Below are 12,038 nucleotides of genomic sequence, written 5' to 3' on the forward strand. Positions count from 1 at the left end.
GACTTTTCTAGCTGTGTAGGTGACAAACGGGATGACAATGTGAGCAATTAGAACAACTGAGATCTTTGGCAATTTGTAAACATACCAGTACAACTGAAAGCTTTTAAATCAGGAAAATGAAAAAAAAAACCAAAGCCAGAAAATAAAATATATCCCTCTGGATTCTAAGATGTGACAGGTCAATTAAAATATCGCTGACATTTCTAGGAAGTCCCTCTAGTTGTAAATAGCACTGCAAGAGAGAAAAGTGCTGCACAGCCTGGTGCCCACACTCACTGGTGGGGCAGAATGAGGAGCTGAAAAGGCCTTGGCTCTGTGTAAGTGCTACTCAGCAATAACTAAAACACCCCTGTATTGTCAACACTTGTTTCCAGCAAAAATCCAAAACAGAGCCCCATAAAAGCTTCTGTGAAGAAAATTAACTCTATCCCAGCCAAAACCAGAGCAAATGCATAGGGGCTGTTCATCCCACATGCCTTATTATGTAGGCAGCTACCTGGCTGCACGTAGTTTGATTGTGTGAGAGGGGAAATAGAACAATAAGGAAAGAAATGGTATTTAGAAAGTATAAAAGAATTACCTTACCAAGATATTACCTTATCAATATTTAACTGCCTGAGCAAGATGATCACTTTTCATAGCAAGTGGTAAAATTACTCTAGAAGGTGCAGCTGTTTCTTGAAGTAAGATGGAACATGTAAAATTAAAATGAAGGGTGGATGAAAGTGTTTCTCTAGCAGCTACATCCTACATGGAGGCATTTCCTTACTTATAGCCTGAATACAATTCCCTAATAAACATTTTATGAATTGCCATACTTAATTACCATAATTATTTTACTTATATACAACATGGGAGAAAATAGCTATCTGGCAGTATTTCCTACCTGATTGCAAAGGAGTAAAGGCTGATGAAGAGTAAAATATGCTGGAGAACTGTGTTTAAAGCAATGTTTTTTAGCCTGTTTTTTTCTTCCCTGTTTCCTATTTTCCTTTATTGTAATCTCTGTTAGATATGATAGATTGCTCAGCAGTTAGAGCAACCCTGATACAAAACTGGGAATCATAGTTTCCTGTTCATCCAGCAACAGCTCAGTCTGGCCATAAAATTAAACTGCAGTGTTTGTGGTTTTGCACGATTTCTCCTTTGCTTCTGAAGCACACAGTGTGTCTTAAATTTGACCTTCATTTATATTTCTAACATGAGTGCATGTACCATTTGAAGAACACCATTTTTATGCTACAAAAAAGTGTCCATGTGGAGGAAGGTCACCACACAGGCATCTGGCCTAAGTGGTCTATGGAAGTATCAAATCTGAAATTTTAAGAAATGCAGTAAAATGTCCCCCACCTGCAAAATGTACTTTCAGCCTCATTGATTTTGGACTGAATAAAGAACATTTAACTTCCAAGAACCTTTGCAGAAAAAGCACCAAAGCCTTTTAGCAGGTACCCAGAAAATTAAATCTTGGCACTCGGCAAGCTCTTCTGCGCTCGCAAACAATGAATTAAACAAATGGGTATTGCTGAGCAACGTGTTAGGAGAGAGAGGGACGCAAAGGAAACAGTGTGTTTCTCCAAACACTTCCACACCGAGCACATGGACAACAGTCCAGTTCCTTCTGCTCTTCGTGGGGCTGTGGTTTCAGCAGATGGATTGGGCAGTGCTAACCCCCATGAGAAACAAGAGGTCCTGCTTTTCTCCCCTTTGCTGCCTCACACTCTGTTCCTGGCCTCCTGCCTGCTTGCTGCTCCTTGCTCTGGCTTTGTTCCTCACTGGATCCGCTTTTGAGTCAGTTCAGCAGAAGACATAGTTGTTTCCCTGCTGGGACAGAGCCTGGAATCAGCTCAGGGGAAGGTCTGAGCAGAGACAGCAAGATCTTCCTCTTTTGTCAGTAGGGAAACATGAGATAAGGCTTCCTCTTGATACCATTTCCTATATATGGTCAGAGGGCTGGGGTCCTACCCTGGTTGGTACATCCCCTTAACTCTCTTTTGGCGTGGCTCCTCCCCTGATCCCGCTCATGTTCATCAATGGTGACTCTGTGACTCTTTTCAGAGGGTAAAGGCACCTGCTCTGCTGCAGAGTCCTGCTGTGTCGGCAGGAGTCAGCTGCCTTTCTTAGACAGAGTCTGGTGGGATGTTTCTGTTGGAAATTCAGGCCTCCAGAAAGAAAGCAATAACACTACATGATCTCTAGGTTGGTTTTGCTGCAGAACCTGAAACTCCCTGCACGTTTCTTGCCAAAGCTTCTGTATTCTGAGGCTACGAGCTGCTGCTTTAGTTCGTTTGCCCTGATTTTTTACCTCCCAACAATCACAGAGTCTATGTTTTCTCCATTTTTTTTTTTACCTTTTTAACAGAAATAGTGGATTAACATACAACAGAATTTTTGCCTGTTTAAACTAGCCTGTTGGTACCTATCACTGAGAAAACTTTAAACTCCTTTAAACAGTTTCCACTTTCATGAGCCTACAGCCCATGTGAGAATATTTTATTAACTATGTTTTGGCAAATTGTGAAAATACTGTATTTTGTCAGCTAGTCACCAGTCTCAGAAAGGATGTCCACCTTCATGCCTGCCTGCTACAAGCAGTGAATTCTGTGACCTGAGCATGCTGCTCTGAGATGGTCCAGTACGTATTTTCGTCTAATTATGCAGATTTTTTTATCCAGTAAGCTTTCCTGTGTGTTGTTTTCCTTGTGTACATCATCAGACTATGCCGTTCTATCATTTATTTTTACTACCATTATGTACTATAGTGAGTTAACTTGCTATTGGAGATAAAATCACCTTGTTTACAGGATGATTCAAAGAATTGAAAGATACACACAGATGTATTGCAGACTCCTATAGTGAAATATTAAGTGTACAGAGGCATAAATTCAGGCTAAGAATGTTTTTATTGTAGTATACTTTTCTTCTGTAGAGCATAAATACGATTCCAACTGAGGTGCTTTTCCAATACTAAATAGGATAGGTTTCTTATATTCTGTTTCACATCTTAAGCTGGCTGTGCTTTATGTGCAGAATTAAATAATAACTAAGTCCATGAAAATTCAGTGAGAGACCGAAATTTCATCCTTTATGCACAGCCATGATAAAAGAACCAGCAAGAGTCCTGATTCAGCCCCTGCCGCAATTTAATTATTCATAAAGAACCTAGCCTATTAGATTTTTTTAATGAGAGATACTTTTTTTTAATTTTTTAACTTTAAATAAATGAGGTTATTCTAGTGACTTCACAATTAACATTTAACTAAAAAACACTGCACAGATTCTTGCTGAAGTGAAGCAAGAAATTAAGCCAAATTATGTTTCTATTTTTGAATGTAAAGACTGGCAAAGAGAAGGAGACTAAAGAAGAAATTAATTTCAGATCCAGGAAGTTGTGATTCCGACAGGCTTAGTACAAGATGTCAACCTTTATATCCCTCACAGTTGTCTTATCAAGGTCATCTTGTGTATATTTTCTTTATTCAGTCATTTGTTATGAAGTTACCTCTTGTATTTTTCCTCCTCTCCTTTTTGTTCTCTTTGATGGTAAGCCCAGAAAATAGTTTATATAGTCTGCAAATATTACTGCAAGAAGACGGTTTTCACTGACACAGAGGTGAGGTTACACAGATCACTGGTTTAATGTTTGAAGGGATTAGAAGAGAGATTTACTGAGATGGCAGGAAGTGGCGCATCTCTGTGGAAATGGAAGAGAAGTGAAAACCTATGTTGTGTTTGCAAAGTCTGGACTTTTAAATTGCTAAAGCTTTGTTTGGCAAAAATATAAACATGACCTTTAATGTTCTTCATCTAGAACAGGCCTTTCTAACCTGCTGTGATTGAGGACACCAGCCTTCAAATCTTGACTCTGTTTATCAGGCTTTGCCTTCTAATTTCTTTGGGTACGAAGCCAGGAATTTCTCTGCATGTCGCCTTCCTGTGGGCTTCTTAATGGACCAGAGTTTTAGCTGGAATGTTCTGACCTGGGAAATATGCTTCCTGGTTTGGTGCTTGCTGTAGCACAACAGTGAGGATTTGTCTGAACATTTAAGATGCCTTTGTGTTAGACGTGGTGAGAAACTTCCTGTTTCTGGACCATTACCCATAAAGCAAAATTAATTCTAGTAAGTGCAAAATTATATTGGCACAAGGGATTTTTAAGCTTTAAAGTATAACACTGTTAGAAATAATCAAGAAACAAGCAGAGAACAGAAAATGACCCTTAAATAGCAGATGAAGACTTGAGCTGTGTTGTGCCAAATGAATTTCTGAGTAATGTGTAATTCCTTTCAGTAACTTTTTGTTTGTTTTCCATTGCACATTTTTTTACATATAGGGCATTATCTCATGAGGATGTCTTTATACCATCTCCTAAATGCTACTGTTTAGCAAGCCTCAAGAAAATATACCTTTAAGTCTTCCAATTGAAATAAATTTTAATTACAGATCCAACACTACCAGCAGAAGGGATAGGGTTCAGCAGACCAAACATTGGTGCCAAGTTTATAAATAACTATACCTTAATTAGTTCCCTTACACTCCCTTTATATTTAAAGCAAAGAAAGTACTTCTAGTGCACAATTTTTACCATTCTGAAGCAGATATCTGAAAAGATGAGTTATTCCCTCAAAGTGCCTGTTTCTTACCACATGGACAATAGGGAGGGCCTAGGCTGACTAGCTCTCATATAGGCATCTACATTATACAAACATCAGGGTTTGGTGAGTTGAATCCCACCCTATGTTCATGCCCCTACACTCTTCTGGAGCTTCATAATCCAGAGCCCCTAGTCCACTGTTCCTCTCACATAAATTTAGGCACCCAGTTGGACTCAACTCAATTTTTGTAGGGTTCTCTCATTAGAATACAGAGAGAGAGAGAGAGAGGGGTAACTTCAGGTTGTAACCCACTCAATGTATGAATTCCTCTTTTGAGTTGTTCTGATTTTTGTAGGTCAAAAAGAAATTATTTCTGGGATTTTCTCTTTATACTGTATTACTATATTCTTAAAATAGTACAAAGCATAACAGATGATACTACTCTTTAATAATAATTAAAAAAAAAGTCTCAATTAACAATCATGCCATGCATGAAAGTAAAATCAAATTAAGATCTGGAAGAGGAAGAAAGCGCAAATAGTATTTCAGTGGATAAATACAGTAATGGTTAGTATTCTTATGCAAGACCAAAGAATAACTACATTCCATGTTTCAGGAACAACACCAGTTGAGGCTAATGTAGAGTGTTCACAGAAGAAGGCATCTTCCATTTATCAAAAGCTTGCATAATTAAACCCTGGAGGTTTTCCTGCTTTGAAAAGAGAAACAACTAAAGCAATTGTTTTAGTGATGATTTAAATACTCACTTAGATGTATGTCCTTCATGCCCTCTATCCTGCAGTTCTCATCACTTGTACTGGGATCAGTTGTCTCACCCTGTGGAGTCAGTTTGGGCTATTATACCTCCAAATTTAGCAGATAATTGTATTTTTCTGAAAGCTTGATTGCACCTATTCCCTTCAGCAGTTGCTTTGGGAACACTCCCAAAGAGAAATCAGGACCGTGTTAGAACAGCAGAGTGATATACAGAGAATATAAAACAGAGTAGTAGATGGTAGCATAGAACTGAATAAAATAAAAGAAATGGAAAAAATGTGAAAAGAAGGTTGAATACATTCATTGGAAAGAAGACATCACAGAATCACAGAATGATTGAGGTGGGAAGGGATCTCTGGAGGTCTTCTGGTCCAACTGCCCTACTTGAGAAGGTCCACTTAGAAGAGGCGGCCCAGAACCATGTCCAGATGGCTTCTGAGTATCTCCAAGAATGGAGACTCCACGACTTCCCTGTGTAGCCTGTGCCACTGCTCAGTCACCTTTGCAGTGAAAAAGTGTTTCCTGATATTCAGGAGGAACCTCCTCTGGTGTTTCAGTTTGTACTCATTGCTTCTTGTCCTAGCTCAATGCTCTAATTAAAAGGAAATTAACTGTATAGGAAAGTGATGACAGAAAAAGGAAATACAAAGTAGAATAGAAAAGAATGAAGAAAATTTGTGGGTATCACCTATTTACTACCCAGATGAAAGAAGCCAAAATAGAAGAACCAGAAGGATTGTTAATGAAGCAGTCAGATAGCTGAAACTACATATTATGGGAAAATGAAATGGGGAAGTACGAGATAACATCAATCATATCATTAACTTGCAAAATCTACCCAAAATTAAAATTATAGAGAAATAAAAATCTGAATTTTATTTTTTTTCCATAGTTTTGTTCTAGATTACATGTGTACTGTCTTCATTTGGACACTTTTATTGATTTAGTCTGGCAAGAAAACTGTTGGTATCATGTTATTAGGTATTTTTCTTCCTCTTCTGTATCTGATTAAAGTTTTTCATCCTATATATTTCCAGGACTATTTAAATTTCTCTTTGCTTGCTAGTTTCTTTTGCTGATCCCTACCTTATTTACCCTTTGTGTATATTTTTCTTCTTATTTCTCTGACTTCCCCATGCTGTGCTCCCTGTATTCAATCATGTTGTTTATATTGCACAAATTATCAGTTCTTCACCAGTTCTCACCTTCCATCTGTTTTATCTTAATACATAAGCCAAGAGATGACTGCCTCAAGATTGTTATCTAACCTTAAATTCATAGTATTTTCTGTTATATTAAAAGATTTTAAGTGTGCTGTTTGTTGTCAACAGTAAGCTCCTGGGTCTGATTTGTTTTCCTGTACAGAGTAATCAGTGATACAGTTTCAGTCAATGGATTCCAAATGACTCACCTGTATGGAGAAGCAAATGTAAATGTTGCATAAAAAGACGATTAGTATCTTTCCTCTGTAATATAACACATACAACCTATTGTAAAAACAGCAGATTGCCCAATAGAGATGATCTACTCTAATTCAAAACTACCACATGGAAAGAACCAGAAGCTATACATGATTAGAATAGAATAGAATAGAATAGAATAGAATAGAATAGAATAGAATAGAATAGAATAGAATAGAATAGAATAATGTCATATTAACAAGTTTCCTTATTTTTATATGATGCAAAATGGAGCATGTTGCTTTTGCAGGAACTTCAGAAATTAAAGTGGTAATAAGACATTCATCATGACATAAAAACAATCTTAATACAGAAGTTCTAACAGGAACCATATTCTTACAGAATTGAGCATTAATAAGTTAGTAGGTTCCAATATCAAAATAGTATAACAGCAACTAAATACAAATCCCCTCACAAATAAATTTAATTAATTTGTTAGACTTACTGCTCCTAGTAGGTCTGTACCATAGTTTTTAGCCCATATTCTCTCTATATCACAAATAAGCTGATCATGTTCCATAAAGCTGTTCTGGAAAAAGAAGGAACAAACGTTGTTAGTCCAAGGAAATACTGTCTACTCAAAAGCTCCTGCAACTTGTCATTTTTATAGGAAGTTGTTGTTTTAGAAGATTTAGAGGAACTCAGAACTATTTTTTTTTTTTAATTAAAAATATTTATCTTGAGAGGGAGCTCATCAGAGAGATATTAGGTAAGCCTTTGAGCTTTTAAGTTTTTTGAGGAGTAATTGTAGGTAGTAAGTGAAGTCCGTGATATATTCTACAGATTCAAATTAGCCAAAAAACCCCAAGATCAGGTAAGAGTGCATTTGCTCCGTTTTGCCTATTGTTTTCTTGCAGTCTGTGCTGAATTAATCCATGAGGTAGAACATGTTTTTTTCAGGTAAATCTCCCATTGACTTCCTAAACAGACACAAGATTGTGGAAACTAGTGTTCTTCTGAAGTAGAATTTACCATCATTATGTTTGTTCAGTGACTGTTGCCACAAACAAAACGGTCCTGTTTGCTATCGATATTTTGTCATACTAAACTAGTCTTTTTCACTTCAAAGAGATTCTTATTAACTCCATTTCAAAGGCCGTGAAGGTATGTTTTATCAAGTGCTCCATCAGCACTGTGGAAATGGATTTTTGAAGAAACCAAATTGACTTCTTGAGTCAATTATTCTGTTAAAGCTGCTTGTATGGTTTTCAGAACATGAATGATATAGGAAACAGGTAATCTTGCAACTCTCTGGCAAGCTGTAGGTTTTAATGTTGTTACCTATATTGTGGTTCACAGAATTGCAGACTAGTTCAGGCTGAAACGCAACTCTGGAGATCATCTACCTTACCTTCCCTCCTCAAAGTAGGGTCACCTAGAGGTGGTTGCCCAGGACCTTGTCCAGTTAGAGTTTCGGTGTCTCCAAATGATGAAGACTCCACAGCCACTCTAGGTAACCTGTGCCTGTGTTTGACCACCCAACAGCAGAAAAAGTTTTTTCTTACATTTAAGTGGAATTTTTCGTACTTCTGCTTGTGCCCACTGCCTTTTATCCTGTCACTGAGCACTACTGAGGAGAGACTGGCTCTGTCCTCTTTACTCTCCCTATCAAGTTTTTATAGATGTTGTTAAGATCCTCCAATCATTTTCTTCTGCAGGCTGAACAGTCCCAACTCATATGTCAGATGCTCCAGTCTCTAAATCATCTTAGCGTCTCTTTGCTGTACTTGCTCCCATATGTCTGAGTTTTTCTTGTACTGGGATTCCAGAACTGGACCCAGCAATTAATATCTGTCTCATCAGTGCTGAGTGGAGAGGAAGAATCCTCTCCTTCAACCTGCTGTCAGTGCTCTTAATGCAGCCCAGCAGGTGATTAGTCTTCTTTGCCACAGGGGCACATGGATGGCTCATAGTCAGCTTGCCCACCAGATTCCCAGGTCCTTTTCTGCAAAGCTGCTTTCCAGGCAGCCACTCCAGGCCTGTACTTGTGCATGAATTAAAAGAATCAGAGTTTATATCCTGGAATGATGTAAGGAAAAATTGATTAAACACTTAATTGCATTGCATTGCAGATGTTATGTCTAGAGGAACAAAATAGCCGGATAGTATTTTGCTGGCTTGAAGGCAACAGTAAAACCTACTCTATTAGTCCTCTCTTCTTATGCCTAAATAAAGCCATGTTATTATGCTTTTCTTTATATGTTATGTGCTCCAGTTCCCTAATGATCTTGGTGACCCTGAAGTGAGCTTGCCCAGTTTTTCAAAATCTTCCATGTATGAAGGATCCCAAAACTGCATAGACTGCTCTGGATGCAGCTTCAGGTGCTAAGCACAGAAGATTCACCTCCCTTAACCTCTTGGTCTCACTCTTTCTAATGGAAGCAAATAATGCACTTGACCTTCATTGCTCAACTTGTCCACCAGGCCTTTTTCACCACAACTGATCTCTCTGACCAGTTTTACTGCCTGACATTATTCCATCCCAAGTGCAGGACTTTGCATTTTCCCTTGTTGAACTTTGTGAGGTTCCAGCCTGGGCATTTCTCTGGGTTTTTGATGTCACCCTCAACAGCAGCCCTGCCCTCAAGCATCCTGATTTTCCACAGGCTTCTTTATGGTGCAGACTGTCTCATTGTCCAGATTGTTAATAAAGATATCTTCCCCAGCAGTGAATCCCAAAGAGCACCACTACCAGCTGGCCTTCATGGCATTGATCACAACCCTTTAAATGCAGGAGTCCAGCTAATTTTCCATTTGCATTATAGTCCACCTATTGAAACTGTATCTCCACTTTGCTTAAAGGCTAGTGTGGGAGACTATCCTGAAATCTCTAGTAAAGACAGGGTAAATGACACCCACTGCTTTCCCATCAGCTACAGAGCTGGTCTTCTCATCACAGGAAGCTGTCAGGTTGCTCAAGCGGCATTTGCCTGTGGTAAATCCCTGCTGACTGCTCCCAGTCACCTCCAGTCCATCATATCCCCTAGAAAAAGAATCCAGGAGGATTTGCTCCATAACCTTCCCAGGAACAGATGTGAGAATGGCTGGTCTGTAGTTCCTCAGAGCATTCTTACCCTTCCTGAAGATTGGTCTGATGTTTGTGTCATCAGGAACCTCCCACAGTTGCCACAGCCTTTCACAGATGTTATAATGTAGCCTTGCAGTGACACTGGCCAGTTCTCTCAGCGCTACCTTCATCGCAGAAGTTTTTTATTAAGAAAAAAATCTTCATATTAGACACTGTGCATTGACATACATATTTCTGCTTCTCTCTCACTCCCTGTACATCTGTATATAAAGAGAGAAATGTATAGGTAAATATTTATGTAGAAAAAAATCCAACCCAGTGGTTAAAGAATATGGATTTTTCAAGAAAATGTTAGAAGATAATTGAGCTGAGATTCCTGAACTTTTGAAGTCAAAAAGAGTTCTGCAATTTACTTCAATGGATCTAAAATTTCACAGTATTTTTGATTTTATAAACTTTGGAACATAACCTACCTTTGAATCAGTGTAGAAATTTTTTTGAAACTACTTCTAAATGTTTAGAGAGAAAAATTAGTGTGAATTGGAATTGTAATTAAAAAAAACTTCAGAAAATTAGAGGATTCACTTTTTTTTTTTTTTCCATAAACTCTTGTCAGATTTGATGAAAAAATGGGGTATGACCTTCATGAAAATTCATTTCCATTTTTGATTGGCAGCAGATCTTTATATTTTATATTGGGTCAATGTTAACCCATTCATGTGATTCCATTCATACAAATTCTGTACATAGAATCCCCTTCTGACCAGGAATGTGTATTTTACATGTAGTGGGCAAGAAGCTGACCAAAAGGGATGCTGTCTCCTGTGAGTGCCTTCATGGTTGCAAGCATTTTATTCAGCCAGACTTTTGCAATCAGAAGTGTACAAAAAGTCCATTCAGATGATAAAATGATATGCACACATTAAAGAATATAAACACATTTAAGCACTAAAGCAGGTGTTTTAAGAAAGTGAAAATCAGCCACTTTAGGGCATTTTTTTTTTAAATGTGACTCTACACCTAAACTGTTTTACTGGAGACAAAGAGATTGCAGTAAATAGTGTCCAGCAGAAGTGACAACCTTCAGCACATTAGTGTTGGAAGTCAAATGACATATGATTGTCATCACTGCCTCAGTATAAAGAAGATCATTGTGATAGATCATGGAAGTGGAATATCAAGCAAGTTGGTGGAAAACTTATTTAAGGGAAATACAATTTTCTCACTAGTCTGTAATGACAGTTGGCAAAGCCAAAGACAGTTGCAGGAAGAGAAAATTCATTTACTTAATACTCAGGCTAGACAGTAGCCTGAGTATTTTGTGTAATCTACTAAGATTCCACAAAAAGAAAGAAAAACATTTTCTAAATACATACTTCACTAGTCACATTTACTGAACTATAAGACATTCTTCTACAAACCTGTACAAAAATGAAAGGATTAGTTTTGATCCATATGACATAGTGAATTCAGCTGAAAAGATGTAGAAATAATTAAGCTTGAACAACTCGACTCTTCATCTAGCCTGTTTAACAGAAACTGGATATGAACACATAACGCACCCTACTTTTAATATTTGTAAATTTCTTAGTTGAGAAGAGTTAATTTTGCTGCTGACAATAGTACAGTTAGAGTTCGTTTTCTTTTTGGTTGGTTGGGTTTTTTTTGTGTGTGTGGGTTTGTCTTGCTTTGTTTTTAACATCAGTTCTACAACATGTATTTAGAACTAATTTGTTAACATTTGCTTTGTTCAAATAATGCTTGCTTTGCCCCTTACCCCTTATTATTACTTCCTTGATCAACCCAGGGAATTTTTTCACCTTGTACCCCAATATCATAAAAACTAATAGCAATGGTGTGACTTTCTCGTAAACTTTTCCTTAGAAAGCAATAGCTCCTTCTTTGTTACCTAACATAGATGAACTAGGCAAAGAGAGTGAGGCAAAGAGCCTTTTATCATGGAGTAGTATGGTATGTGCCATCTTCCTGCCATGTCATGTCTGCATGGACTTCCTTCTTGTGGATCTCAACAATGTGTGGTCAGTCAGTTTGAAACCCCTGCTGAAGATCCTGCTTGGAAAGCCAAATTTCTTAAGCTATAGTGTGTCTCATAGAAGTGGCTCCAGACCTTTTCCAGATTCCCAGTTCCTCAGAATGGTCCAGCATACATACCTCTTT

The sequence above is a fragment of the Nesoenas mayeri genome, assembly GCF_963082525.1.
Source record: "Nesoenas mayeri genome assembly, chromosome: 1".
NCBI lineage: Eukaryota > Metazoa > Chordata > Aves > Columbiformes > Columbidae > Nesoenas > Nesoenas mayeri.